This window comes from Poecilia reticulata, chromosome 3 (assembly GCF_904066995.2).
Source record: "Poecilia reticulata chromosome 3, P_reticulata-male-v2, whole genome shotgun sequence".
Classification (NCBI taxonomy): domain Eukaryota; kingdom Metazoa; phylum Chordata; class Actinopteri; order Cyprinodontiformes; family Poeciliidae; genus Poecilia; species Poecilia reticulata.
In genome coordinates, this window is record NC_088832.1 from 5,112,560 (window position 1) to 5,138,557 (window position 25,998).

Here is a 25,998-nt window from a genome sequence, read left to right on the forward strand (position 1 = left end):
TAAGATACAGGCCTGAGGCACACCAAGTCCAACCAGGGTCTCCATATTGATCCCTTTCCTCAACCAAAACACTAGTAATTTAACACTCATTATTAGTGTTAGATTGTGCAGCAACAGAACAAGAACCTGCTCTGATGAGTCATGTTTTGTTTTACATTGTGTGGACCGATAGACGTATATAAAGAATAGACGCCTCATGGACTGCTCTTCTAATGTTGCTGATGTGATGTAGAGCTGCCATCTTGGAGTGTTCCACTGCTCCACTCACTGTTATGTTTTGCAGGTGCAATGAAGTATTGAACCCTGGTATTACAGCAAGCACTATGGCTAATATTAGCTGTCATTTTGCCGGTGGATATAAATACAGTATAGTAATATTCTAATCACAAAATATAAACAATAATATGTTCATCTTACTTGTGAAACGTTATCCCCCGAGGTTTTACATCAACAGACCTTCGATTTGAACAAAAATGTCCCGCAGTGCTGAGGCATCTTCTGCTGTTTTGGTTTAGTCAAGTAGGAGACACGACCGCCCCAAGATGACCGCTGTATTTCCTGCGCCTGAGCAGCCAACGCGAGGTCGACTCTACTCTTCATAATGTTTGTGGTATGGAAGGCCAGGTGCCTATGTGCTGATAAAGGCAACACAGAGCAACAGAATGCACTATGGGAAGACATTAAGCTGATAGAGGCAGCGGGGTGGCTTGTCATTTCAACAGGTATGAACTGAGCATTGTTTCAGGCCATGCACAACCTTTCACTGGAAGTGATAATGCCTGATGGATGTAAAAAAAAATAATAAGGGGGAAGTGGGTGCATCCCTTTGAGTATGTTGACGCAATTTTTTGTCACATGACTACATCAATAAAAGCCGACTTCGACACTTTGGATGAAGTAAGAGAGAGAACTTTGAGTTGTTGACTTTACCTCTGAATTCACCAGATCTCAGTCCAGTGGACGTTTTAGATGAACAAGTAAGATCCATTTAGGGTTCACACCTCTTATAGGATACTAAGTATCCATGTTAGATACCAATTAATATTATACAACAGGACTATAGGCATCCATACCCTGATGTGGACTGGCAGCAAAACAGGGACAGATACATTGTTATTTAGGCGGTCATAATGTTAAATATACAAAACAGTTTATTAAGGTACATAAATATGAAAAATGTTTTTAACTTAACCTCCTCTAACAGCCTCCCTCTCTCTGGCCAAGTCTCTTTCCCACAATGCAGCTTGTTGAGCTGCTGCTCCACAATGACCACCATTAAGGCTCAAAAATATCCAGAGACTTTTGTGACACACAGAGAAATAACTGGCTTATTGAGCAAGATGCACTCATGCATTTTGATTAGTCTCTGGGTGCACGAATAATATTAATGTCTGGAATTGCTCTGCTGAGAAGCAAATGTAAACCACAATGGACCTGATTATCTTCTTTTGGAAATGAAAGGTATGTTGCCAGGGACGAGGCACTGTTTTTTTCTTAACACTGCCATAATAGTAGATTAGATGCAGATTTTTATAAAAAATTTTTTGTATATGTGTATTTGAAACTCCAATCTTTGCAAAAAAATCGCACTCATAGACTTTGAGGCTGACATGTAAGAAGCTACAGGGGAAGTCATTTTCTGGAAATACAGCATTTTTCAGAACCTAATACCACATAATGTAATTTACCTGAACATTTTTAACTGAAAAATGTAATATCCCAAAGTCGGTGGTGAGGAAAACATGTTCTTGATGGATTGACGTGCCAAAACTTTATGACGTTATCTAAGCAAAACTCTACACCAAGTCAGTTCATGGGGAAAATAGGCAATTTTCTTGGGAAATCTGGGACACATTTTTTGGCTTGGCTTAGAAGAGACCACAGTGTGTCCCAGCTAGTTATGACTGAAGTGAGTTGTGCTGTCGAGGCACTTACTAATGGCCCAATGTATTACTTCCGTAATTAGCTGTGACACAGAACATGTCAGAGAGATTAAGATTGAATGCATGACAAAGACCACACACTGACATGTTCATGCCAGTTAATTAGGGACGGACATTTATCATGGTTAGAGTTAAAAGCTGGACTACTTTGTGTATTAAAAAGTGATGCATTATTAGTCAGAGCATATTTTGGTGACTGGATTTAGAATTTGGGGGCCACTTATGAATACGGTAATAAAAAAAAGTGGTCATTTGACTTTCTTTTCAGAAAGACAAAGATTTATATTTATTTTCCACAAAATTAGGTCAAAATGAATTGAGAAGGAGTGGAACACATCCTGGACAGGTGACCATGTGTCTGTTTGTATTTTTATTTGACATACTTTATCTTATGGATTTCCAGATATATTTTTAACTTAAAAATACACTGTTCTGATAGTTTTGGCCCAGTTTTGGGACATGCCAGCACAGCAATCACATCGATAAAATACAAATGAAGCATTAAATCCAATAAACAAAGTACAAAGTGCACAGACAGAGAGGAGGTTCTCATTTAGTGATGTTTAAAGTTGAATACTCTTGAATTTGTTACAGCACACACCACTACTCAGGTTGTACTGTAATTAAAAATATACCCTCGATCATGTTGCCATGAAATCATGGTGGGGCTTTCTGCTTCAAGCGGAACCATCATCACCCAGGATTCTAAAGTTGTCGTCCAATTTTCATATGCTTAAGAGACAACATAAATGATGTTGATGATACAAATGATGATGATACAAATCTCAGCAATAACAGGTTTGGTTGTACAGTGTGTGGTGTCAAGCCACGTGAAATCAGAGTAAACAAACATGGCCGAATGGGAAGAAATAATGGCTGTTAGTGAACTGTATTTAATAGCGAAAGAACAATACAAAGATGTGTCCAATGTCCACCTGACATTCTGATGAACCAGGACAGTTGTTTTTGTCTTGTGTGTATTTTGGATTCCCTTTCGTGTTTCCATCAACTTGTTTTCTGATTGGCTACTCGTCACATTCAAAGGGCTGCATTCTCATTTGTCCTCAACGGACACCACACTGCGATATCGGGCAAAGACAATCCAGTACGTTGAGTATCCCTGATTTTAGATCGGAGTGGTCCTCCTCTAACAGGAGGAGTGAACATTGTTAGAGGAGGACCACTCTCTAACTATGTTCTAGGACCACTATGTTCTTCTGAGCAGACCAGATCACTCTCAGCTCTCAGCCATCGGGCGTCATATAAATTGCCATGTAAACTAGGCTTCTCAATGGGGCAGCTGGTAGCCTTGTTGCCTTGCACCAAGATGGGTTAGACTATTGCCTTTCCGCATTGACATAATTCTTTGATTTTATGATTGCTCAGCCTATACATGCTTCTGTATGTTGCCGTTTCATAGACTGGTGAAACGGTAGACTTTCATCCCCACCATAAATGATTAAACATTCAAGTTGGGTTCTGTGGAACATAAACCGGCATTTTAGAGGTTTGTGTTCACCACTGAGCAAGCAGTGTGACTTTTATACTTAACAGTTTTGTTGTTGCATTATTTTCCGAAAACCAGCCCTCGTTTAAATGCCAGTGCAGGTGAACCTGCTCTGTAAGAATAATTTCCAAATCATACAGTTTGCATGAAAGGCAGAAGGTGGAATCTGCACAAAGTTACTAAAATTCAAAGGTGCATAATCAGGAGCCGTGATAGAGCAGCGTTCAATGCATCAACTGTAAACTTAGTTTTACTTGCCATAGCTTGAGGTACAAAAATACCTCTCAGTTTTGTCTCTTCCTTAAGATTGGTGAAGTTGGTTAAATGTTGGCAGTCACTGTTTTTGGTTTATTTTTATTCCTCATGTCGCCCTTCCCCAAACTAACTTTGCCAGCCACTTTGAAAACCCCTGTTTTGCACACCCTGCCATTACTATGTTTGGAGAATGGAAGAGTAGCAGCCTAAATGTGTTTACATTCGCCTCCTGTGAAAATAGAACAATAAATATTTTCAGAGAAATGCGATTTTGAGTAATGTATACATGTAAGAAAATGTTGGAGAAAGTATTGGAGAAAAATAGTGGGATTAAATAACCCTTGATTATTGTGAGACTGATTTTCAGATCAGAAAGTATGCGTTTTAAAAATGGATGTTTTATGGTTTGCATGTCTTTAATGAAATATTGCGGTATGAATAAGCCGGCTTGACTTCATCGTCTCCACCTCGCTATAGCAACCAAAACGTGTTGCATTTGTCGAATGAATAAAGAGCCGTTTCGCCAGAGCACCTCTGCAGTGGGTCATAAGGCAGAACGTGGAGCTACAGGCTCTTTAACATTTGTAGTAATGAACGCTACTCCGAATCTGACCTTGAATCATTCATTTATCAGAATCTTATTATCCTAGATAATAAAACCAAGGTAGAACAAAAAAAAAACAGCATTCAAACTGTTGGGTAAAAAAAAGAATTCCCTCGCGTGGGATTCTTTTTATGCCTCTGGTGAAAGAGTATTGCTTCACAAAGAAACTCTGCTTCATTGAGTTGTAGAAGTAGATGTAAGGAAATCTTCTCATGTGGCAAAGCGTTCGTGTACACGATGCCCTACATAACAGCACCCCTCACCTCTTCTGTCGTCTTACCTGGAAGGCCCCGTTTAACGGTAAGAGCCTTGTACAATCCCATCTGAGGTCTGCTTTGTGGATTTAGCCACTTTTTAAATTCAAATCACTCACAGCGCAGTGTCAGGACAAGGAGGAGTGGCGCGGAGGGGAAGGTGGGCTTAATATAAAACCCAAATCCCATTAGAGATGGACGGCGGGAAAATGAGGGGCTGGCACTGAGACGCTTTAACGCGCCATGTGAAGAGAGAACTCTTTGATGGGGGTCAGAGATGATGTCCCACTCTGCCCACTTTCTACTTTTTTTTTTTTTTTTTGTTTCCACACATCTACCCATCAAACTGGAAATAGCCAGAAGTGAAATGTATCATTACAGGATCTGTGTCCGCAGAGGAGCGAGGCTGGAAGGGGTAGGTGACTTCTCTGCCACAGATGAAGGTCTGTGGGGTAATAAGGCATGCATGAGAAGCTGTTTCCCTCCTCTGAATGGGGTATCCATGTCGCTCGGTCCCCATGTAGCCTGCAGATTCTCTAAAGTGGACAACTTAGCATGGCCTTCTTGTATAATTAGTCTCCTGATCCATGTAGGCTGTGTTACTCAACCACTCACCTTCTCTTCTTCCGTTTATACCTGTTCCTCCCTCTCTATCCGTCTGCTTCTCTGGCTATACCAAAGTCACAACTAGACGGGAAATTATGTGCGCAACCTGCTGAGAAGTGTTTACTTCTGGTTTAAAGTCTCTGTCATTTACCCGCAGTGCTGTGCAAATGTTTTTGACATAGACTTAATCCGTATCTTAATATGATCTGGTGTTATTGATGTTTTTTATTTCTAACTAAAAATCTAAAAAGTTTGGTCTTCAGTATCCTGTGTCAATATTTTGTAGGAAAATATTTTACCGCTATTGCCCTCCAAACATCCTCCGAATACGAGTCTCCTGAAGTATGTCTACCAAATTAGCACATAGAGCGTTTGGTCATGCTTCTTGTAAAACGGCTCACGTTCATTTTTCACGTTGGCTCCCTGATGCAAACATCTTCCGGTTTTGCCACAGATTCTCGTTTAAATTGTAGCCTGGGCTTTGATTAGGCCATTCCAACACATCAGTATGCTTTGTATTAAACTTTCCAAATTTTTTCCAGTGCTGCTTTATATATGCTTCCCCAACCTTTTCAAGACTACTCCACATATGGGACAATAAGTGAGGAATACAATATTTTGAATTGAGCGGGGACTTTAACATGCTAATTTTGACTAATTAATTACATATATTTTAACTTGTTAAAAATGTTAGCACATATAATTACATTTCTTTTTACATACAAAATCCCCAAGCAATAACTTTGTGTGTGTTTCCTGTACACCTGTAAATCTGACACACAACTGATATCTGCAAACAACAGTGATGGACAACAAAGCTGCTTCTCTTGGCCTACTGGGGGTTCATTTTGCTTCAGAAACATTCTGATAGGTTGCTGGAAAAGACTATTGTTGTGGTCAAGATGTGCTAAAAGGAGTTGGACTATCAGTGAAGCTTTTCAAGCCTAAACTAAGATGTCGCAGCAGTAAAGACGTCCCCAACGCTAATGTACTAACCCTACAAACCTAGGTCTCGTAAACTCTGGTACGGTTTTGAAGGCATACGTGAATGCCCGCTCCAAAAGCAAACTATTGCTTAGGGCATTCTGGCTAAATACAAACAAAACAAATGTGTGAGTGTGGTGCTACCAGGAAAATTGGGTCTAGGTCTTTCGCCAAAGATGAAAGAGAAATCCTACAACCACTAAAATCTGATGCTACTCCATTTTGATTTACATTTTGTGAAGTACGAAGTTCCGCTCAGTGTCTTCTTCAGAGGGTTTCGGTGTCGTTGCCTTCAGTGGTTCTTGGTGCAGCGCCACCACATGCAAGGGGCGAAACGGGTTTTTCGGTTCATTTGACACAGTACAGTGTGAAAGTGAACCACAGCAGCTGACCATGTAACAAGTGTTTGGTCCCCAATCAAACTGAGTCTACTAAACTATCAGGTGTGAAAACACCGTAAAAGTTTAAGTCTAGTAATTGCAGAACCAGAAACATACCAGATATTTCTGCATTACATCGGTTTCCCATAAAGTATTAAATGTTTATAGAAATATTACTTCCATTTGACATGTTGTTATGATTATATTTGAAACTACCAAGACCAGTGAAAGCAATAACTCAAACGTAAAAGCAAGCCGGCATGCTGAGGTCATCCGGTTCAAATGCTCTGATTAGCAGGGGAAAACCACCGTGTAGGAAGCCAATGATTCACCTTGACCTTGAGAGAAAAACCAACAACAGTGCCTTCGGGCAAGACCCTTTAACCCAGAACTTTGCCAGTGAAGCCACGATAAGGAGCCGTTTTGACCAAAGGGCAAACCCGCGTGGGTGTTCATTTTAACATACTGCAGAAAAAGACTCTTTCTGCTCTTCCGTCAATACAAAAGTCTCACAAGTTTAACTCGACAACTGCGAGGCTGCTCAGCTGGGGTTCAATCAGATAAAGAGTATCACTTCCTGGGTCAAATTTCCTCCTTGCCTCTGTTGGATTGAGCTTGTTCAAAGTCGAGGTAAAAGAGAAGAAATAAATGACAGAGGCATGAGATGAGAGGAGGGCAGCCGGGCATCGTGTGCCTGTCTTGTTAAAGCAAAGAATAATTACTGGAGCATTACGCAGCAATGCATCAAGTAGTCCTGTCAGATTTGACAATGCCAGGTCGGTGATTAACAGGCTGTAAGAGTTGCCTTTCTGAAACGGGCTCTAGGGAGAAAGAACTTCACCTTCAAAGGTTGAACTTCGTTTTAAGGCTAAAAGACATTTTCAAACAAATTAATGCAAAATGCCTCCAACCTGTCAGATAAAGCCTTTTCTCTTCTGCCAGTTTTTTGTGTGTGTGTATTTTCAATCTTGCGGGCCACATCTTAATGAGATATTCGGATGACTTTTTTTTTTTTCCTCACGAAATGCAAACAGCACTGACGTGTGTGTATTCTTTGCAAAATTAATGATCTTAAATATGCTTTCACATATATTTCACAGCTGTCACTGTGACATGGTACATTTAGTTATTTAAAGCCCAGAGCACAGGTACAAAAATCGTCAAATAAAAAAGGGAGTTTTGTTTGATCACTCGCTTCTTTGGAGCGTTTCTGCTCTTGCTTTGGGCACACAGAGATAGAAGGTGAAGAAATATTGCTCTTTATTTCAGTGTAATTCTATTTTTATGGCACGTCGTTGTTGTAGACGGAAAACTTTTTAACCAATCTGAGTAATAAACTGAACCTGGCTGCACTCTTCGATAACTAGGATCAGGCTGGAATGTATGTACTTGGCTTGGAATCAGGTTGAATTTACTTTTATGTAAAGTACTTTGAGAATCGTTGTGAATTGACTCCATGTAAATACAATGAGTTTTTGTTCTCAGCTGACAAAAACTCAGCTGAGAACAGCTGAGTACCACATACTCCTAGCATGTGGTAGGAGTATCTCCTACCACATGCTAGCTGTATATCCTACAAACTCCGACGTTTGCCACAAGACTTTGTTTCTCTTGTTAGTCTTATGTCAGATTTAAGGAGAGAACAACTCACAGTTGTCCTGTAGACAGATTCTCCCACCTGAGCTTTTTCTGCTGCTGCTCCTTAGTTACCACAGCTTTCTTTTCTAGAATGTGGGCGGCCATCTTTTGAGAGGTTTTGCTGCTGGGACATGCTATTTCCTGTCTTTAGATGTTTAATTGATCAGTCTTCTGTAAAATATTCACAGTATCAATATTCTGGGAAAGAATTTATGTCCCAGACCTGTCCACTGTGCTGTGACCTCTGAGGTCACACACATTAGCTGTATTCATGCAAATATGGTTGGCCCAATATTTTCTAAAAGCACCTCAACTATTCTACAAGTTTAAAGAAATTACAGGGTAAAATGTTTTCATCACACATGGTTCTGTGGAAACAACAGCAGAGCCTATAAAGGCCTGGTATTATGTAAACGTTTTTCAACTTTCTTGAGCTTTACATCATGTTATTATGTTATTCCTTCTTCAAAAACACACTTGGAATGCTGCTTTGATTCTTTCATGCTTGTTTTAGAAATCCTTGAATCTCCCATGGCAACCATTCAGTTGAACAAAATGCCTGGGTGGACCTAGCACCGCCTTCCAGGCTCAATGTCCAAGCTTCCAAACTTCCAACTCTCAGAGCTCCGCCACTCAGCTCCTTCAGACTAGCTAACATAAATGAGCAAATAATGCAAGCTACTTCTCAGTGTAACACTGGAAAAAACATTAAAAGGTTAATAGAGGAACCATTGTGTGATGACTTCCTGTAGGCGGAGTGTTGGAATAAGTAGGACTTTCTTTAAGAGATATAAGCCAAATTTTGTGTCCCAATTGCCTTAAATTAAAAAGTCAGATTTCTTTTATTACGTTTTATATATATATTGCATTTTTATAACAACTAAAGGTATAGTTACTTGATTGTGCTATAAAATGGCACTATGTGCCTGAAAAATACATAATACTTCCCCTTTAATGTTAATTTTTCTTTTCTGGCATAGGTATATGTATCCATAGATTAGAGACTGGACTGTTTTGGTTTGTGTTTACCCAGCGCCAGGATAAAAATGTCAAAACTTCTGTCGTAAAAATCACAGAAATTATATTTATGATGTTATTTCCAGCTAATCAGCTCTCACTCTCTTTAATCACAATCATAACTCCACCAGAGCCTGAATGACAAACCACCCTGATGCGGCACAGCACATTTATACCAGAAGTTCCCTCAAGTGGTAATGTTCCCTCAGCTGGATTTATATAATATATTTAAAGCGTGGATTTCTATCTCACCTCTTTAATTAATTCCATAAATCATTATTAATAACCTTTAAAACCCCTCATCTGCAAGGTTATAATCACCGCAGTCAATCTTTGGTGTCAGTTTTGATTGCCAATCCATGTCCTTCTTTAATTGACCTTGTCCAGTGAGGGAAGAGCAGACAATATTGCTTTTCCCCCTTGGTGCCCCACTTATTTCTTCTCAAAATTAAGACCGCTCCCAGTTTGTTCAGCAGATTCAATTCCATCACTTAAGCTGTTAAATAGCTGACACAAGTTACTTTAATTTAAAGTTATGAAATACATAAAACTGTTACTTGTGTTCATTACCTACATGTTATAGCTCCATCTCTTAGAAAACAACGTTAGCGTTGCATGTTCGAGAAAACTCTGTGAACCTTCACAAATGTGTGTTGGAAGAAGGAAGGTAGTTTGGAGCTGGATAAGTTAGATGAGTCTATAAAAATGTTTGATTAACTTTTATTACACCATTACTCTTTTTTTTAGTTTAATAAAAATATATTTTTTGTCAAAGCTACTTTTTTTTCTCTCAAAGTACAATTTCCAGGAATCCCTGGGACTTTAATGAAAACAACACGCAGGCCCAGGAAGATCTTTTGTAACAAGTCGATAGCTACAGAGCTCCAAACTTTGTGCGGCCTTCAGATTTGCTTAAAAAATACAGCGGAGAAAACTTGATAAATGGGTTTCCATGACTGCGCATGTCAAATTAAGCCTCACATTACCAAGTCCAATGCAAAATAGTGGTGTAATGGACTCTAGCACTTTGAATTACCTTGTTGCTGAACATGTGCTATATAAATAAAATTATCTTACCTTACCTTACCTTTAGAGCAGAGGCGACATGTTTTCTGGAGTGCCTACTCTGTCGAGCAGTGAATGAAGCTTTTTTTTGGTAGTGTTAGGACAATGGAAGCTTACATGGACTGGAATACTGTCAGAAACTTGATATTAGCTTGATATTAGTCATATTTTATATTGTCCCGATATGCTGCTGAGTTATGTCACAATGTTAGTAAACACTTGTTGAGGCTTGCCACCTGCTTGCTTACAGTTGTGTGGTCCACTTTAATCAAACTCTAGTTTGTTTTCCTAGAAAGTCTGGTTCGTTTGGTGAAGTGCGACTTGAACTGTGATGCGGACAACAAAAAACATAATCTGGTCTGCCTACAAACCTAGGTCTCGCTTCGGTTGAAGTGAACTCTGGAGCGATTCGAATGCGTATGTGAATGCCAAGTGGACCAGAGACCACTCCAAAAGCAGGAAGTGGACTGCAGCGCAAGACTTTCTTTCTTTCTTTTTAAACCATGTGAGTTATTAAGAAAAAATTCTTATTTGCAGCGGAGAGAGAACACAAAAGATCAAGCTGCACGCATTCGCAACAGCAAACATTAGCAACACTGTGGAAGTTGTAAAATATTACAAACAATAATACAAAGACAAGTGCATGGGATAAAATTGACATCAAATTTTAACCTTAAGCATGCACAGGTTTCAGGCAGCATATTCTCTGCTTTAATACTTTCTGAAGTTTATTTCAGTCGTAATGGAAAGACAGCGCTCCATATTTTGATGTAATTTTGTGAACGCTGAGCAGATTGTGTTGGGTTGAGCATGTGCTATAGAAAAGCATTCTGGGTAAACACAACCAAAATAAACACACGTCCAGCACTAGGGTGAGAAATGGCTCTTGGTTTTTTGCCAAAGACAAAAAAAATCCTACAACCACTAAAATCTGATGCTACTTCATTTTTGTTTACATTTTGTGAAGAAGGAAGTTGCGCTCAGAGGTTTTCGTGTTGCTTCATTCATTGTTTCTTGGTACAGCGCCACCACAGGAGAGGAGTGCAAACAGGTTTTTCAAAGGGTTTGGTTTGTTTGCCACAGCGCAGTGTGAAAGAGAACCACATCAGCTGAAAATATAACAAATTTTGCAATTTCTGTCCCCAGTCAAACAGAGACTACCGGACTATGAGGTGTGGAAACAGCCTAACATGAGCCGCCTCTGCGTGCTCTGTAACCTATTGCCTTGTACAAAATGATGAAGAAAGCAAATTTAAAAAAAGACTTACTACCCAGGCACACATACAGGGCCACATGCATGGACGTCAGCGGAGTGATTTAGTTAAAGACTCACAGAGTCTAAGAATGCCATTTAGTAAAGATGGCAGTGGGTAATAAATCCTCATCAAGTCTGGTGGATCCTGTTAGCTTCTTCTCCGCTTCCTGACAGCTTTTTAATAAGCTGTGTGTGGTCCTGTATGTGTACTTGACATTTACTAGCTGATGTTGCCCCTCCCTGTCCGTCAGCGCACATTATGCATTTTCTACCAAACACGAGCCGAGCATTAGCATGTACCATAAGCGTGTCATTCGTGGTGTTGAGGGCCCGGTGGAATGGGACTAGCCTGTTTGTTGCTGTAATTGATTTCTTTTCAACTGTATAAATGACTTTTTTTCTTAGTTCTTTAGAGGTTATTTATATGGAAATGCTAAGATGTTGTGACTACATTAGAGGACTTATTCTCACCTCTCCGTCTGAAGTCACTGCTGCCTGGGGAAACTCCCTTTGCTCATTCTGTCAGCAAAAATTAATTGGCGTCCGTTTTAACTCCCTCCAAACCTCAACTTTCTGTGAGCAGAAAAGAAGATACCAGGGCTCCAGTTATGTAGTGTTAATAACAGTTGCTCCATAATTGCTTCAATAAAGATTTATCTGCTTCTCTTCATTGTCCTTATGTTAAAGCATTACAAGGCCAGCCAGAGGAGACGGAAGAAGGGGTAGGTTGTTGCAAAGAGGGTTAAAAAAAAAGAAAAGACAAACAAATAAAGAGGGAGATGTGGAGAGGATGGTAACACTCATTAGGACTGTTATTATTCGGTGATTATGACTTGCAGCCTTGAAATAGCTGAGGGAAATTAAATAAAATCCTGAATGCCATGTTTCTGGAAAAAATGTTTTTTTTTTCACATTATTATTATTATTATTATTATTATTATTATTATTATTATTATTATTATTATTATTATTATTATTACTTTTGTTGAACAAGAAAATTCTTATGGTATGATAACTTTGAGTAAAAATATCACCATATTACGATCTTAACAAAGAACAACAAAATACTGGATATAGTCTAGTTATTTCTTTTTCAATGTTTCTTTTTTCACTCACTTGCTGCTATAGCAAGCATGAAAAATATCATTTTGAAGCCCTAATTATGAAATTAGAGGAGTGTCTCTCATGAGTCAGGTGGAGAAAATGTGAAGAAAGCAACCAGAACCTAAAACACAATCTGTAGCTAAAAGTTGTTGTAGCTGACCCTTGGCTCAAGGATGATCCCAACTTTGGAAAACATACCAAGCAAATTTGCAAATAACAAATTAGTTACAAAACTTTTTTCACATCAAGTTTAGTACAGAAATTATTTAATCTCTTAATATTAAAAAAAGAAATATAAAGTCACCCTGCAATTTTCTTTTCTTTAGGTGTTTTCACACCTAAGAGTTCCTCAGTCTTGGTTGGCTTGGCGAACAAAATTGCAACATTCGTTACATTTTCAGTTGGTGTGTTTCTCTTTCACACTGCACCATGTAAATGAACCAAACCCTTTCTCCTCCTCACCTGTGATGGAGCTGCATTACAGTTGACTTTCTGCTTTTGAAATGGTCTTTGGTCCACTTTGATTCGAATCGCAGCACAGTTCACGTCAACCGAACCAAGACCTAGGTCCACCATAGTCCATAGTTCACTTTTCTGGTCTGCATTAAAGTTTGATTACGTGTTCACACCTTTCCAACTGAACCAAACTTTCTAGGCAAACAAACTAGAGTTCAAATTAAGTTGACTCAAGAGGGCTGGTGTAAATGCGCAGGTCTGATTTTGCAAATGTTGCAGCTGGTGTTAACCTAGGGGATACTGGCACATTCAAAATGGGACGACCATAAAAGGGGAAACACTCAGGTACACCAACAAGGACATTAGAACGTCAGGACACAAATGAAAGAAAATGGGCAGAAAGGAGAATCAGTATTTGTGAGCAAACTATGAATACCCAGAAACTAATTAATTCAATCCAGTGAACTCCTACAACGAACCCTTTGTCGGAATTTGTTTTTCTTCTGTTCTTCACAGAAATCTCCTTGATCTAAAAACTCTATTTTCTACAATCCCATATTTTAAGCCAAAAATCAATAATGTAATTCCATAAACCCTGGCACAAAGTCCTCACCAGAATTTCTTTTGTTTGTTCTTCTCAAAAATTGTCTTCATTCGGTCCAATTTCTTTCTTGTAAACCCTAAATCTCTAACCAGTGTAATCCCGTAAATCTGACAGTTCTCGCCAAGTTGTCACAAGATTATCTTTTATTTCTTTTTCTCTTCACAGTTATATGTCAAAATCACCCCTGACCAGCAACCAGACTTCAAAGTTCAAAAGGCTGCGTTAATCACACCGTTGTATCATCTACATACATGGTGGGTCGCCAGAAATGTCTCTTAGTCAGTACTAAAGGACAACTCGTGCAAATTATTTCTGTCTGGTGAAATGATCTCCAAATTTAAGCAGAATGTAGATTTTCTATCCAGTAAATAAAGAATTAACAAGAAACACAAAATTACCAAATGACAGCAGGGGGGATTTAAGTAAAAGATTTAAAAAGCTTGGAACAAAATACCCAACAGACCTGGACAGCAGCATTCGAAAAATCCTCTTCATGCAATGTGATCACTTTAATTTAATAACATAGGCAACTACAGACGCAACACAACACATTTTATTCTTGTACATACTGAGAGTACTTATCTACTGGATGCTTCCATCCTGAGGTTATGACTGCAGTTCCAGATCTTTGTTCATGGGCATCAAGTAGAACACTGAATCAGTTTATGTCGAAGTGACTCTGATTAATTTAGTGTTGCTACATTAGTGGTCTAATCAACACTGCAAATATTTCATCATCTACATCATCCCAATGAAACATGGGAAGATGACTGAGGATGATCCCACAGTGATTGGGGCTCCATGTTGGGTAACTATGAGGACAGATGGAAGGCCTCATCTCTACCATAATTGCACAGGTTGACACTTTGCAGATATTCTCATCCAATCAATCCAAAGTAGGTTTGGTGATGATGGTAAACATAAAGTAATTTTATTTATATATCACATTTTCAGCAACAAGGCAATTCAAAGTGCTTTACATGAGTGAGAGGAAATACAAACAAAATAACAAAAGAAAAGCAAGAGAAAAACAAAAAGTACTCCACAATTTATAAAGTAAAACAATTTTCTTTGGATAAACTAATAGAAAAGAAAAATAGTTTCTCTGAATTCTAAATTTGTTCTAATTCCTGCTCTGGGTTGAATGAAGTATAAAAAGAAATGTTCTTATTCTGGGTTGCTAAGCAGAATAAGAATAGGCACACCAGGAGTTTCTCTGCATAAACTAATAGGAGTTTCTCTGGATCTTTTTATTCTAATTAATCGGTTTGATTCCTGTTCTGGATTGAGTGTCATTCTTCTGGATGGCAATGATGTCTATAAGTAAATGGGATGAAGTTTCTCTTGTGGAAAGGCAGATGAACTGAAATAAACCCAGTTGAAGAATGTTTTAAAGAGACAGACCCGGTAGGTGTCAAAGGGGCACTATTATGTATTTTTCAGGCATGAAATGTCATTTTACAGCACAACCAAGTCACTTCAGAGTTCCCTTCAGATGTTGTAAAAAATGCTGCATATAAGAAACATGACTTGAATTAAATTTGATTTCGCAATTTAACGCTTTGAAATTTGGCCTCTGTCTCTTTAAGAAGCTATTGTTCTTTCTGACACTCCGCCTTCAGGAAGTCACCTCAACATTTCCCCATCATCCCATTTACAGCCAATCTTTGGAACGTTTCACTGCGTAGTAGTTGGTATATTAAAATCAGCAGATGCACAGTCATCACCAGGTGTTTGGGGATTGCTGCTGCCGTGAGTCTGAAGAAACTGAGTTAAATTACTATGTAAGGCTAAAAAAAACTGATTAAACATCAACAGTGCCTCTATAAAGTATGTTGTTTTTTTGTTTAAATTGTTGTATTCATCTTACTTGTAATGCCTAGAAACACAGCAAGTAGTGATACACGTTTATCCATCAGTGTTTAGGCTTCAGAAAACAGAGGTTTTCTGAAGCCTAAAGCCTAAATCTCACCTACAGCAGTGAGATTCAAACTAAAGATCACTTTATGAGAACAGCTGCTTCTTTTGTATTTTCATTTTTCCATAGGTAGAAAGGCTAAAATTAAAGTTTGGAGGAAATATTATGTGGTGCACCTGTTCACATTACGATTCCCTGTGGGAATGCATCACCATTTTAAACCCCCCTCCCCGCCCCTGCCCTCTTCCCTAACTGTATTTATAATGTGGAGCACCTGTTTTATTGTAATGTTCTGTGCTGCTCTGTGAAGTTATTATCCGGGATGGTTTCCTTACCTGTCACACGGATGCGATACAGCAGTGAGTTTGTAGAGAAGTGAAGCAATCCCCAAGGCGCCGGAAGGCTAACAGTTAATTAGACAGGTGTCCCCGTTTGAGCTGATTTTTAGCAATTAAAAACAACTCGGACTGAAAATGTTCATATCGCTGGGATATAATGATATATTGCTCTATATTAAACAATTCTGTTACAGGAACATGTTACTATGCAAAATTACGTGGGTTGAAGTTGTGACTCATCAGTCTGGTAAGGATGGGGTAAACCTCAGCTATGTAGTGTTATACAGGCTGTAAAGACGCACACATCTACGTTTTATATGTTCAAGCAAAGTCTCAAACTGTAATGAATGAAGAAATATGCTTGCATCAAATACATGCCATGCTAATGGGCCTGAATAACACTGCATATAGCTTCAGGTTAGCAATTCACACCTACAATGTTTGTCCTTAGGACTACATCACCATATATTTGGGCAAACATGTTTTAATCTTTTAAAAATTTAAAAGAAAATCTGTCCTGAACCACGGTCATATATTTTGAAGATTTTAGAAAAAGGAAATCTTTTTCTAAAATCACAGAGATGAAAGCATGTAAATGCCAAATATCTGAATGTATCAAACAGAATACTTTTAATCTTGTCTGTTAAGTTTTGGCCGTGTCATCTGTGACTGGAGTGAGCTTTCTGCTGCCGTAAGACCTACTGGATAAATAATCCATCAGCATGAAAAATATAACGTAAGAACTCTTAAATATATTATTTCCTTCCAAAACAGTTGTTTGTGTTATGAATGTTTCATGCACTGGTATTGCAATGATAACATATTTGCGATACAATGTGCAGCCCTAAAACAAAGGGGAGGATCTAATTAGCTTCAAAAGAACAACTACTGATAAATTGAGGTCCAAAATTACTCATTGTCCTGGCAGATTTAGGTTTAAATTAGTATTTTAATTTTGCCAACATGTTTCTTCTGAGTGAAAATTTGATTCAAGAACAGTATTATGTACAGTATTTCCCCAGCAAATAGCACCATTTTCAATATTGCACCTTTTCATATGATGTAAATAAAAATACAAACATTAATCGTATACTCTTTTTACATCGTTTTATTGTTAGAAGCATGCTGCTTTGTTAAATGAGATGAAGTTTACATCTAAATCTGCCAGGGGTGTGAATAATTTCAGGCCTAACTGTAACTTCACAGAACGTCCCTTTAATTGGCCTGCATCATACATCAAAAGTGAGCAAAAGGCTTTACAGATTTTTGTCCAGGTGATGAAGATTTTGAAATGCGGCCAGATTTTTTTATCAGCAATGCTTAAAGGTACGAGGACTAGCGAGAGGTAAAACTCTGGCGTTTAGTGAGATCTGCCGCACATCAGGGACCCGGGAAACACCATTTAGCAGCCATTACTAAAAGCTCTGCCTGCCCATTCATCCATTTCACATGTACAACCCAAATAAACATGGCACCGCTTGCCAGGTCGCTCTGAGGCTCGCCACCTCCCCTCCTCAGCTCGACTTCCTGTATTAATAGCTCCTCAGGAGAGCCTGCGAGGTCTGTGTGTCAGGTTTTATCTCTGGAGAAGAACATGGGGGAAAACTAAATGAAGCCTGAACTTGAGAACAAGCTCATATAAGCTCCTCAAGGGGATGCTCGGAGCACATTAAGGGAAACATCAGTAATGTGCAAAACAAATGGAGAGATGTGAAAACCCCCGAAGACTTTTCCCGCGGCAGCAACAAGGAGCCGGTGCCATAAATCTCCGGACCCCTGTGCACGGTGATGCGTCGTTCGGCCTAGATGAGAGAAAGAGAGGGAGAGGGAGGACCTGGCCAGGTTTTCGTCCTCGTGGAAACGGTGTAGCTGTCAGGAGGAGGCTTTTCATTCCGCTGCTTTGCTCTGAACGTGGGCTGCTTGTTGTCAATTTGCCAAAGGCTTTTTCTTTCTTTTTTTTTCTTTTTTTTATTTCAGAGTTTATACACTACGCAGTTAGTTTGAAAAAGTTAAAGCAATTATCCATCGCTGATGTCCGGAGAGCATTTTCTCCTGCCTTCACTGACAGTCTGTTTGTAGCTACATGATTTGGATAAAGACTAATGGGGTGTGAGGAAAGCACAGGGGCAATGGGATTATACTAATAAAGATATATTATGGCAGAGAACAAAAGGCCTTGGCAAGAAATGCGACCGGGGCTCCCGAGTTGCTTATGAATAGGTTGGGTGGGTGGTACGCACTGAGGTGTACACATTCTCTCCTGTGAAATATTGCCAAGATTTCCAAGCGCTGTTCTAAACACAGTGACTGAGTAGAGGGAAAAATTCAAAGGATTTCTTCTTGGTTCTAGTAAACAGTAAGTTTTTGTCTAGATTAAAACTCCAGTATGTAGCTTTCATAAAAAATATGTTTGTCCTTTTTTTTTTTACATATTTGTTGAAAGTTTCACTATGTAAGATTATCTGTATAAAATAGATCATCTCTGAAAAAAATCCATCTCCTCTGCCTCCTCAATCTGTTTCTTTCCCCCATTCCCTCTGCTACATTACTACCTAGCACTCAGGCTAGTTGGCATGGCCACCAATGACGGCAAATAAATGGTTTTCCTGTAACGGTAAATTGTTTCTCCGCCATTTGAACATTTAGCAGCGAGTACATGAGGATGATTGACAGAGCTAAGCCCCTCCTCCTGGCTCTGATTGGTTGTTTTTGGTGGGGAGCAGTGCATTTCTTCAGATGGCAAAATCAGCTCAGGGAGGAGGTGGAGGAGATCGATTTTTTTTCACAGATTATCTCTCTCATAGCAAACAAATATGTAAAAAAAACATATTGTTTTTAAAAGTTACATGCTGCAGCTTTAAAAGACAACTCAAAAAATCAGGCATGTCCCGATGCCATTCTTTTCTGAGTATTTCAGTTTAAGTACTTGCTGATTCCAATTGGTTAATAACTTTGTACCTATACGTTACATAACTTTTGAAAACATATTTTTTTTATTCTGCTTATTTAGAACACAATGGGTCTTCGTCTTTATAGGCCTACAGTTCCTCTGACCATATTAACAAATCAAAAGTACAGCATGACGTACAATAAGGTTGTCAAATTAATTGGTATTTTGATATAGTATATGCAAAGAAACACATTTTAAAGATACTCCTATTGTCAAAATACATATAAGATAGCTCTGTTTTTTTTTATCTTTAAAACCTGGCACACAACTTCACAACACAAAACAGTGAAATGTTGCTCAAACTTGTGTAACATGGAAGGCTTGTAGTAGAAGAGCTGCTCTTTTTTCTTCCAAAAGGCAAAAGCCAAAGATCTGTTTTCAGGTATTTTACCAATGAGGGCGATGAACAGAAAACATCTGAAGGATATCGATGATTGCAAGCTGTGTTTGAGTGGTAGCTAGAAAGATTATAAGGTCAACAAACACGGTGAAGCATTTTAAAGAAGTAAAGTATTGAAAAAGATCGGCAAGGTTCTCATTTTTCCTGTCAGCATGTTTAAAACATGGCAAAAGGTCCTGAAAACTGAACCTGATCTTTCAGTATTTAAGCTGTTTTATACTATGCATTGGAAAGAGAGGTTTTTAAAGATAACAAAATAAACAGAAGGTAATACTGAAAAGATGTCATTAAATGAATGGCATATTTCTACTTCTCTGTAAGCTGACTATGGTACTATGGAAAAATCAAAGTCTATATTCTGAATTTAACAATGGGCCATGTATGGTGCAGAACTGGTGAGCACCCTTGCCTTGTAGGTAGGAGGTTCCAGGTTTGAATCCTGACTTTGGGTCTTTCTGAATGGATTTTACATAAGTGAGTTTTCCCTGTGTACTCCTGCGTCCTCCTATGACTCAAAAACATGATTGTTAGGTTAACTGTATTCACACCAGCCTTGTTTAGTCTGCACTAATCAAACTCTAGTTTGCTTGTGTAGAAAATCTGATTCGTGTGAATCAAACTCTCATGTGGACTAAAAACGCAAACTCTGATTCGCCTAAAAACCTCACATAGGCATTTGAGCCACACATAGGCCGCACAATAGTAATCCTGCTATTATTGTTGCAATAGCAGGATTACTATTGCAACAACACATTATCAGTAGGGTAAAACTAACCTGTCTCAAAACCAGAGACCGCTCCAAAAGCAGGAAGCATTATGGGTAAACACAACCAAAACAAACATGCAAGTCTACCGCTGGCCGGAGAAATGGCTACTGGTCTTTTGCTAAAGATAACAGAGAAATCATACAATCGTTAAAACCTGACAGAACTCTATGTTCACATTTTGTGAAGAAGGAAGTTGCGTTCAGTGTCTTTTCCAGAGGGTTTTGTGTTATTTTCTTCAGTGGTTCTTGGTGCAGCAACCCCACAGATGAGGTTGGGAACAAGTTTCTGAAAATGCTTTGGTTCGTTTGACACAAAATGTGAACTATGTCAGCTGAATATGTAACAAATATTGGTCCCTAATTGAACCGAGTCTACCGGACTACTGGGTGTGAGAACATTTTAAATTGTCTTTGTGAATGAGTGTGGACTGGCGACCTGTAAGAAATGTACTATACCTCTTGCCCAATGACCGCTGGTGTTAGATCACCTACAGGGATAAATATTTCACACAATGGATGGATAATAATGGGCACTGATTAGATTTTATTCAGGTCTGGATCTGACACAGGTGGAACAACTGTAGGGCTGACGATCGCCCTCAACTGCTGTCCTTTTATGGCACCCTTGTTACTGTGGTGGTATTTATTATTCCTGTATTTTTTAGGCACCGACTCAGCCGTCGCATAATGATCCTGTTCTTCTTTTTCGAAATATCTCAGGTTGCTTTTCACAGTATGTCTCTGGGACCATTGTCTATCTGTACTGTGACACTCCATCAGCTCAACTCTGCTGCATTTGTTTGAGTCCCAGTGGAAAGTACCAGCCTGTGCACTTTAGAATTCTTCCTGCTGCTTCCTTCTTCGCCATTAATAAACACAATAGACCCCGTGCCGTCAGAAACCATACGTGTCTTAGCATCACATTCCTTCCACCTGCTGCAGAGACTATGGTGGAAGACGTGGGAGCTGTTTCAGGCTCTCTTCATAGATTTTTCCACCTGTCATTTATGTTGCTGAAAAAAATGTACAGCTTATGCATGTATTGTTTTTTTTATTTTTTAATGATGCAATATTTTCTTTTTCTGTAATATTTGTTGGGGGAAAAAGTTGAAATGACTTGAATAAGTTAATGTGGAAAAAGATACTGATTGTAGAGTAATTGAGGTGAAGATATGGGGCAATGGGATTGCATAGAAATAAACAAAAACAATTAAAAGGTATTTCGTCCATCATTACCCAAAATCATAGAAGCTGTTCCAGAAAATATTAGGCACTGAGCGCAAACAGACCAAGTAACAACTGGCAGAGTCCTCACAAGAAGTGGTGAGGAAAGAGCAAAGATGGCCTACGCTACGCTTTGATACCCAACTTTAACGTTCCCAACATAATGTTTTCACTATTTTGCAATTTTGCCTTTTTGTTCAGTTTTAACATAGATCAAAACCTGCAATAGAAAAACCAAATGTGTTGTGATTTTTGTCACAGTTTCAGCTTTAACAAAGCTCTCTCAGCAGAACAGTGGGGTCCAGAGATGGCTCGGTTCCTGTTGCAGTGAAAAGCGATGCTCAGGCTACGAGAACATCTGAATGCTGGTTTAATTTTTCTCAGTCTGATCCCTTTCAGGCTTCCCTGTGGCCTGAAAATACTGGCAGCAGGACTGCAATCATCCACTGCTGCTGACTTCTCTGATCTTCAAGTGGTTTTTATGTTGCTCATCAGCCTTCTCCTTTCACTGATTCCACCGGCCCTTTCATGGATTTCTTTGGTTTTTGAGGGTTCAGACTATGCTAAAAATGCTCCTGTCTAGTCTGATGTAAAACAGACAATTGCACTAATTGCTGTCACATTTTTAAGGTTTTGATTGTTCCTTGTAAAAGTATTCAAACCCTTTGAACATTTTCACATTACAACCTAATATTTCTATGGATTTTATTAGGATTTTATGTGATAAAGAAACACAATAAGCACACAATAGCTCTGAACAGTTTGCTAACTAAATAGCAAGCTGTTTGGATTATAAACTAACTATTTAGTGTGTTAGACTGGGGCTAAATGCTTAGCCCCAGCATACTAATTGATTGGCGCCAACATATATTTTCAGTTAGCATATTCGGCATTTAGCCCTAAATATTTATTTTGTATACTGAATAGTTAGTATACAAATATTTAAAATTAATTATTTGGCTTGTAATATTTTGTTGGGCTGCACAGTGGCGCAGTTGGTAGAGCTGTTGCCTGGCAGCAAGAAGGTTCTGGGTTCGATTCCCGGCCCCGGTCTTTCTGCATGGAGGTTGCATGTTCTCCATGCGTGGGTTTTCTCCGGGTACTCCGGTTTCCTCCCACAGTCCAAAAACATGACTGTCAGGTTAATTGGTCTGTCTAAATTGCCCCTAGGTGTGAGTGTGTGTGTGCATGGTTGTGTGTCCTGTGTGTCTCTGTGTTGCCCTGTGACAGACTGGCGACCTGTCCAAACTAAATATTTAACTTGCTAACCAAACATTTAGTTTTATTTCAAACTCTTAGTTTGGAGCTAAATTAGCAAATTAAGTATTTATGGTTTAATCTGTGACATTTTTGCATGAATAAATTACATAGTAAAAATATGACAATAGAATGAACTCCTTTGTTTTCTCTGACAGGCTAAATAACCCAAATTATTGCTGTTCATTTTTGACTCTGTGACTTTACAAACACCATCTCGTAAACTGGCTGCCTGGATTTGTTCCACAACCTGGCTCTGAAGCTTCACAATATAATTTGTCATTTAACTCTCTTGTTGGAAAAGCTAAGCTAAAAGCGTTTGAAAATTCTAATTAAGTACCGCTGGATCTCGAAATCAGCAGTAGTTGAACTGTTAAATGTTATTCATCAGTCTACGAAAGGTAGGGGAGCAATTTGTAGCCTGGGCATGAATTACAACCCCAACCCAGATCCTCCCCGATCCCCTCTAACTGTTGCTCGTGCCGACTGGTCAGAGTGGCTTTGCTGGCCTCATTTGCTGGTTAATTGCATTTTATAGTTGAGCTAAAGACCTGTCATCTGTTTCTCTGCTTTCATTTATCTTACAAATAACCCGGAGAGGGTGGGTTAAAGTACCTGTGCAGCCTCAATAAACCCCTTTTTGCTGAATTTCCCCACAAAAGCTTTTTCACACTTTATTTCATGCCCTTGATAAGACCGAATTTAATTCTGGGAATTCATGCAGCTGAAAGTATTGGGTGGGGAGAAGAAAAAAAAGAACAACACGAACAAAGATGCCTTCAGGTTTCTGAATTCCAGCTGTCAGGAAAAAAAAAACTGACAGCTCCCGACTCTTCACAGCAGCACACATACATAATATTCATTACTGTTTTTTTTTCTCCGAACTGCAAATTCATCTCTTCCCATCCCGTGTAAAAGCCTTCAAAAAAGCAAAACATCCTGACTGCTTTGGCGCCTAACGCCGCCGCATCCGTCTTTTCTTCAAGGTAGCGTGTATTCCCACTGTGAACGGTGTCCCCATTCCTTGTAATTATGCAAATGACACGTTAATGAGGTGTAATTGTGAATTCATAAAACAGCAGGGATAAACTGTATGAAGATGCAATGTCTTAATAGAGGTGGTGGGGAAGCTTCATCACTGATGGGCTGAATCTGCTAATTGTTTACCTACTACTGCTATTTAAAGTAGCACATGTTCATTTAAGGGCATCACGTTTGTTGCTAACTGTTCCACAAATTGTACATTTTGTCAGATAAAAGCACAGAAATGTGAAATGTTTTCCTCCCATACTTCATATGAGAGTGTACTTAACTGTGTGTGTGAGCGAGTTCTACAGTATTTAAATACTTTTTAAATCTCCGTAATTAAACTATCAGAGGATTTTTGTAATTTCATTTATTTTCTGTTCATTAAAATATCCATTTTTCAGTTCTTTTAGGATGGTTTTGTGATGTGTTTAGCAGCCACTGATTAGAGCTCTCGGCTTGGAGAAGCAATAAGAAACTCGGACAGGAAGCAAATGAACTGAAGCCAAGGCGCTGAAATGTGTCACTGTTGCGCCAGATGCCCGATTTGCAGTTTCAGAAATGGAAATTGCTCTGCATGATTGGATGCATAGAAGTTGCAGACAACTATGCAGGTTCAAGAAGGAACAGCTGACGTGGAGAGGAGAACTTCCTGGTTTAACAGGAAGAGACCTCCAGCAGGACCTGGCTCAGTGTGAACGGCCATCTGTCGTGACTGAGCGGAGCTTTGTTCCCTTTTTTTTTTTTTTTTTTTTTTAAGTGAGGTTCTGTGAAGTTATTGTTGGCCATCGTTCCCTGAGGAATAATGTCATATCCCTGTGTAGATGTTGGAATAATAAGTGTATATCTATCTGACTCATCAGCTTATTTGATGAATCAATTGATCAAAAATTCACTGGGACAAATTCATTAAAAAATAAAAAGAAAAAAGAAAACAACAAAAAAAAAACAGCGACTTGAAAAGCACAGGAAATTCTCAGCGTTTCACTTATTCCACATTTTATGTTGGAGCTTTATTCCAAATTGCATTAATTTAATCTCTTTTCTCAAAATTCTACTCACAAATCGCCTGTTATGACAACATGGGAGAAAAAAGTGCTTTGCAAATTTATTAAAAATGGAAAACCAACTGGAAAATGAAAAGCATTTGGAAAAATGCTGCAAAATGACATAATATGAGAAGATTCAAAACTGACCCTAAAATTCAAAAGTTGGTTTTATTTTTGGTAAAGCGAGAGTGGACTGAAGCAGTCAGACAAGACTCAAATAATGTAACTTCACATTCAAACACTGACATAATTCTACAAAACTAAACGGCATGAGATTAATTTACTGGTACAGCCTCTTGGAATTGGAGATCATCATCTGCTAACATGGCGTTATTCTGTAACTGCTGACCTGTTAATTCTTAGACATCTTTTTAGGAGATCTACTTAAAAATGACGGCCCAAAATTAATCTCACCTGACATCATGAATGTTAGTCATTCATCGATTTTAATGACTGACACATCCATCTAACCGTGAGAGCCAATAGAATAAGGGGGAGTTTACAAAAAGCAGCAACATCATTGACCAATCACAGTAAGGGAAAAATGCATTTTGCCATAAATTGAAAGTGCCTGCAGTGAAGGAAAGTACTGTCAGTTTTCCCCAATGTTTCCAGGAGGCAGAAAAAGCTGACAACAGTCAGCAAGGACCTTGTTCCGCTGTAGTTGGTTTGTATATTTGTTCTTTTTTTTATTTAGGTGCTTAGTGTTGAAACTGGATGTTGTTGAGGTAGAAAATATTGTTCCATCATTTCAGCAAGTGTTTTCCCGTTGCATGGAAATGCAGTATGGATATATTGGTTAATGTGTAGCATGTGTTTGGATCGATGTCGGCAGAAGTGTTGATTCCCCCGGGATTAAAACAGCGTACATTCAATTAGCTTGTTAGCACTGTGATATCTCATTTTATTGGCAAGCTGACAGTTATTTTCCATTTTTTACTCAACAGGAAATTAAACTATTGCCAATATTAACTTCACAAAATCAACCAATACCAACTGCACTTTAGAAAAATACCATTACCTTGATAACAGCGCTTGGTTAGTTTTCAGGCCATGACTTTACAAACATCTGTGGCTATCTGTCTTGGAAACAATCTGTTGAGCAGACCAAGAATGTGTCCAAAGTTGTAGAAAACTGTACCCACACATCGTGAACATGTAGCTGGTTGGAAAGCACTTTTTCCCTCTTTATTTCCGTCATGTTTGCACATTGTTTATCCTTATGGGGAATTTCACGTCAAACACAGTTTTGCTTTGAGAGGCAGGAGAAAATTGACACAAATATTTCGTCCAAACTTTGAAAGTGGAGTGCAGTAGTACTGGATTCAAGCATCACTATTTTCTTGTTTAATCTACCAAAACTGCTAGCTCAAGTACAACAGAAAAGAAGAAGAAAAA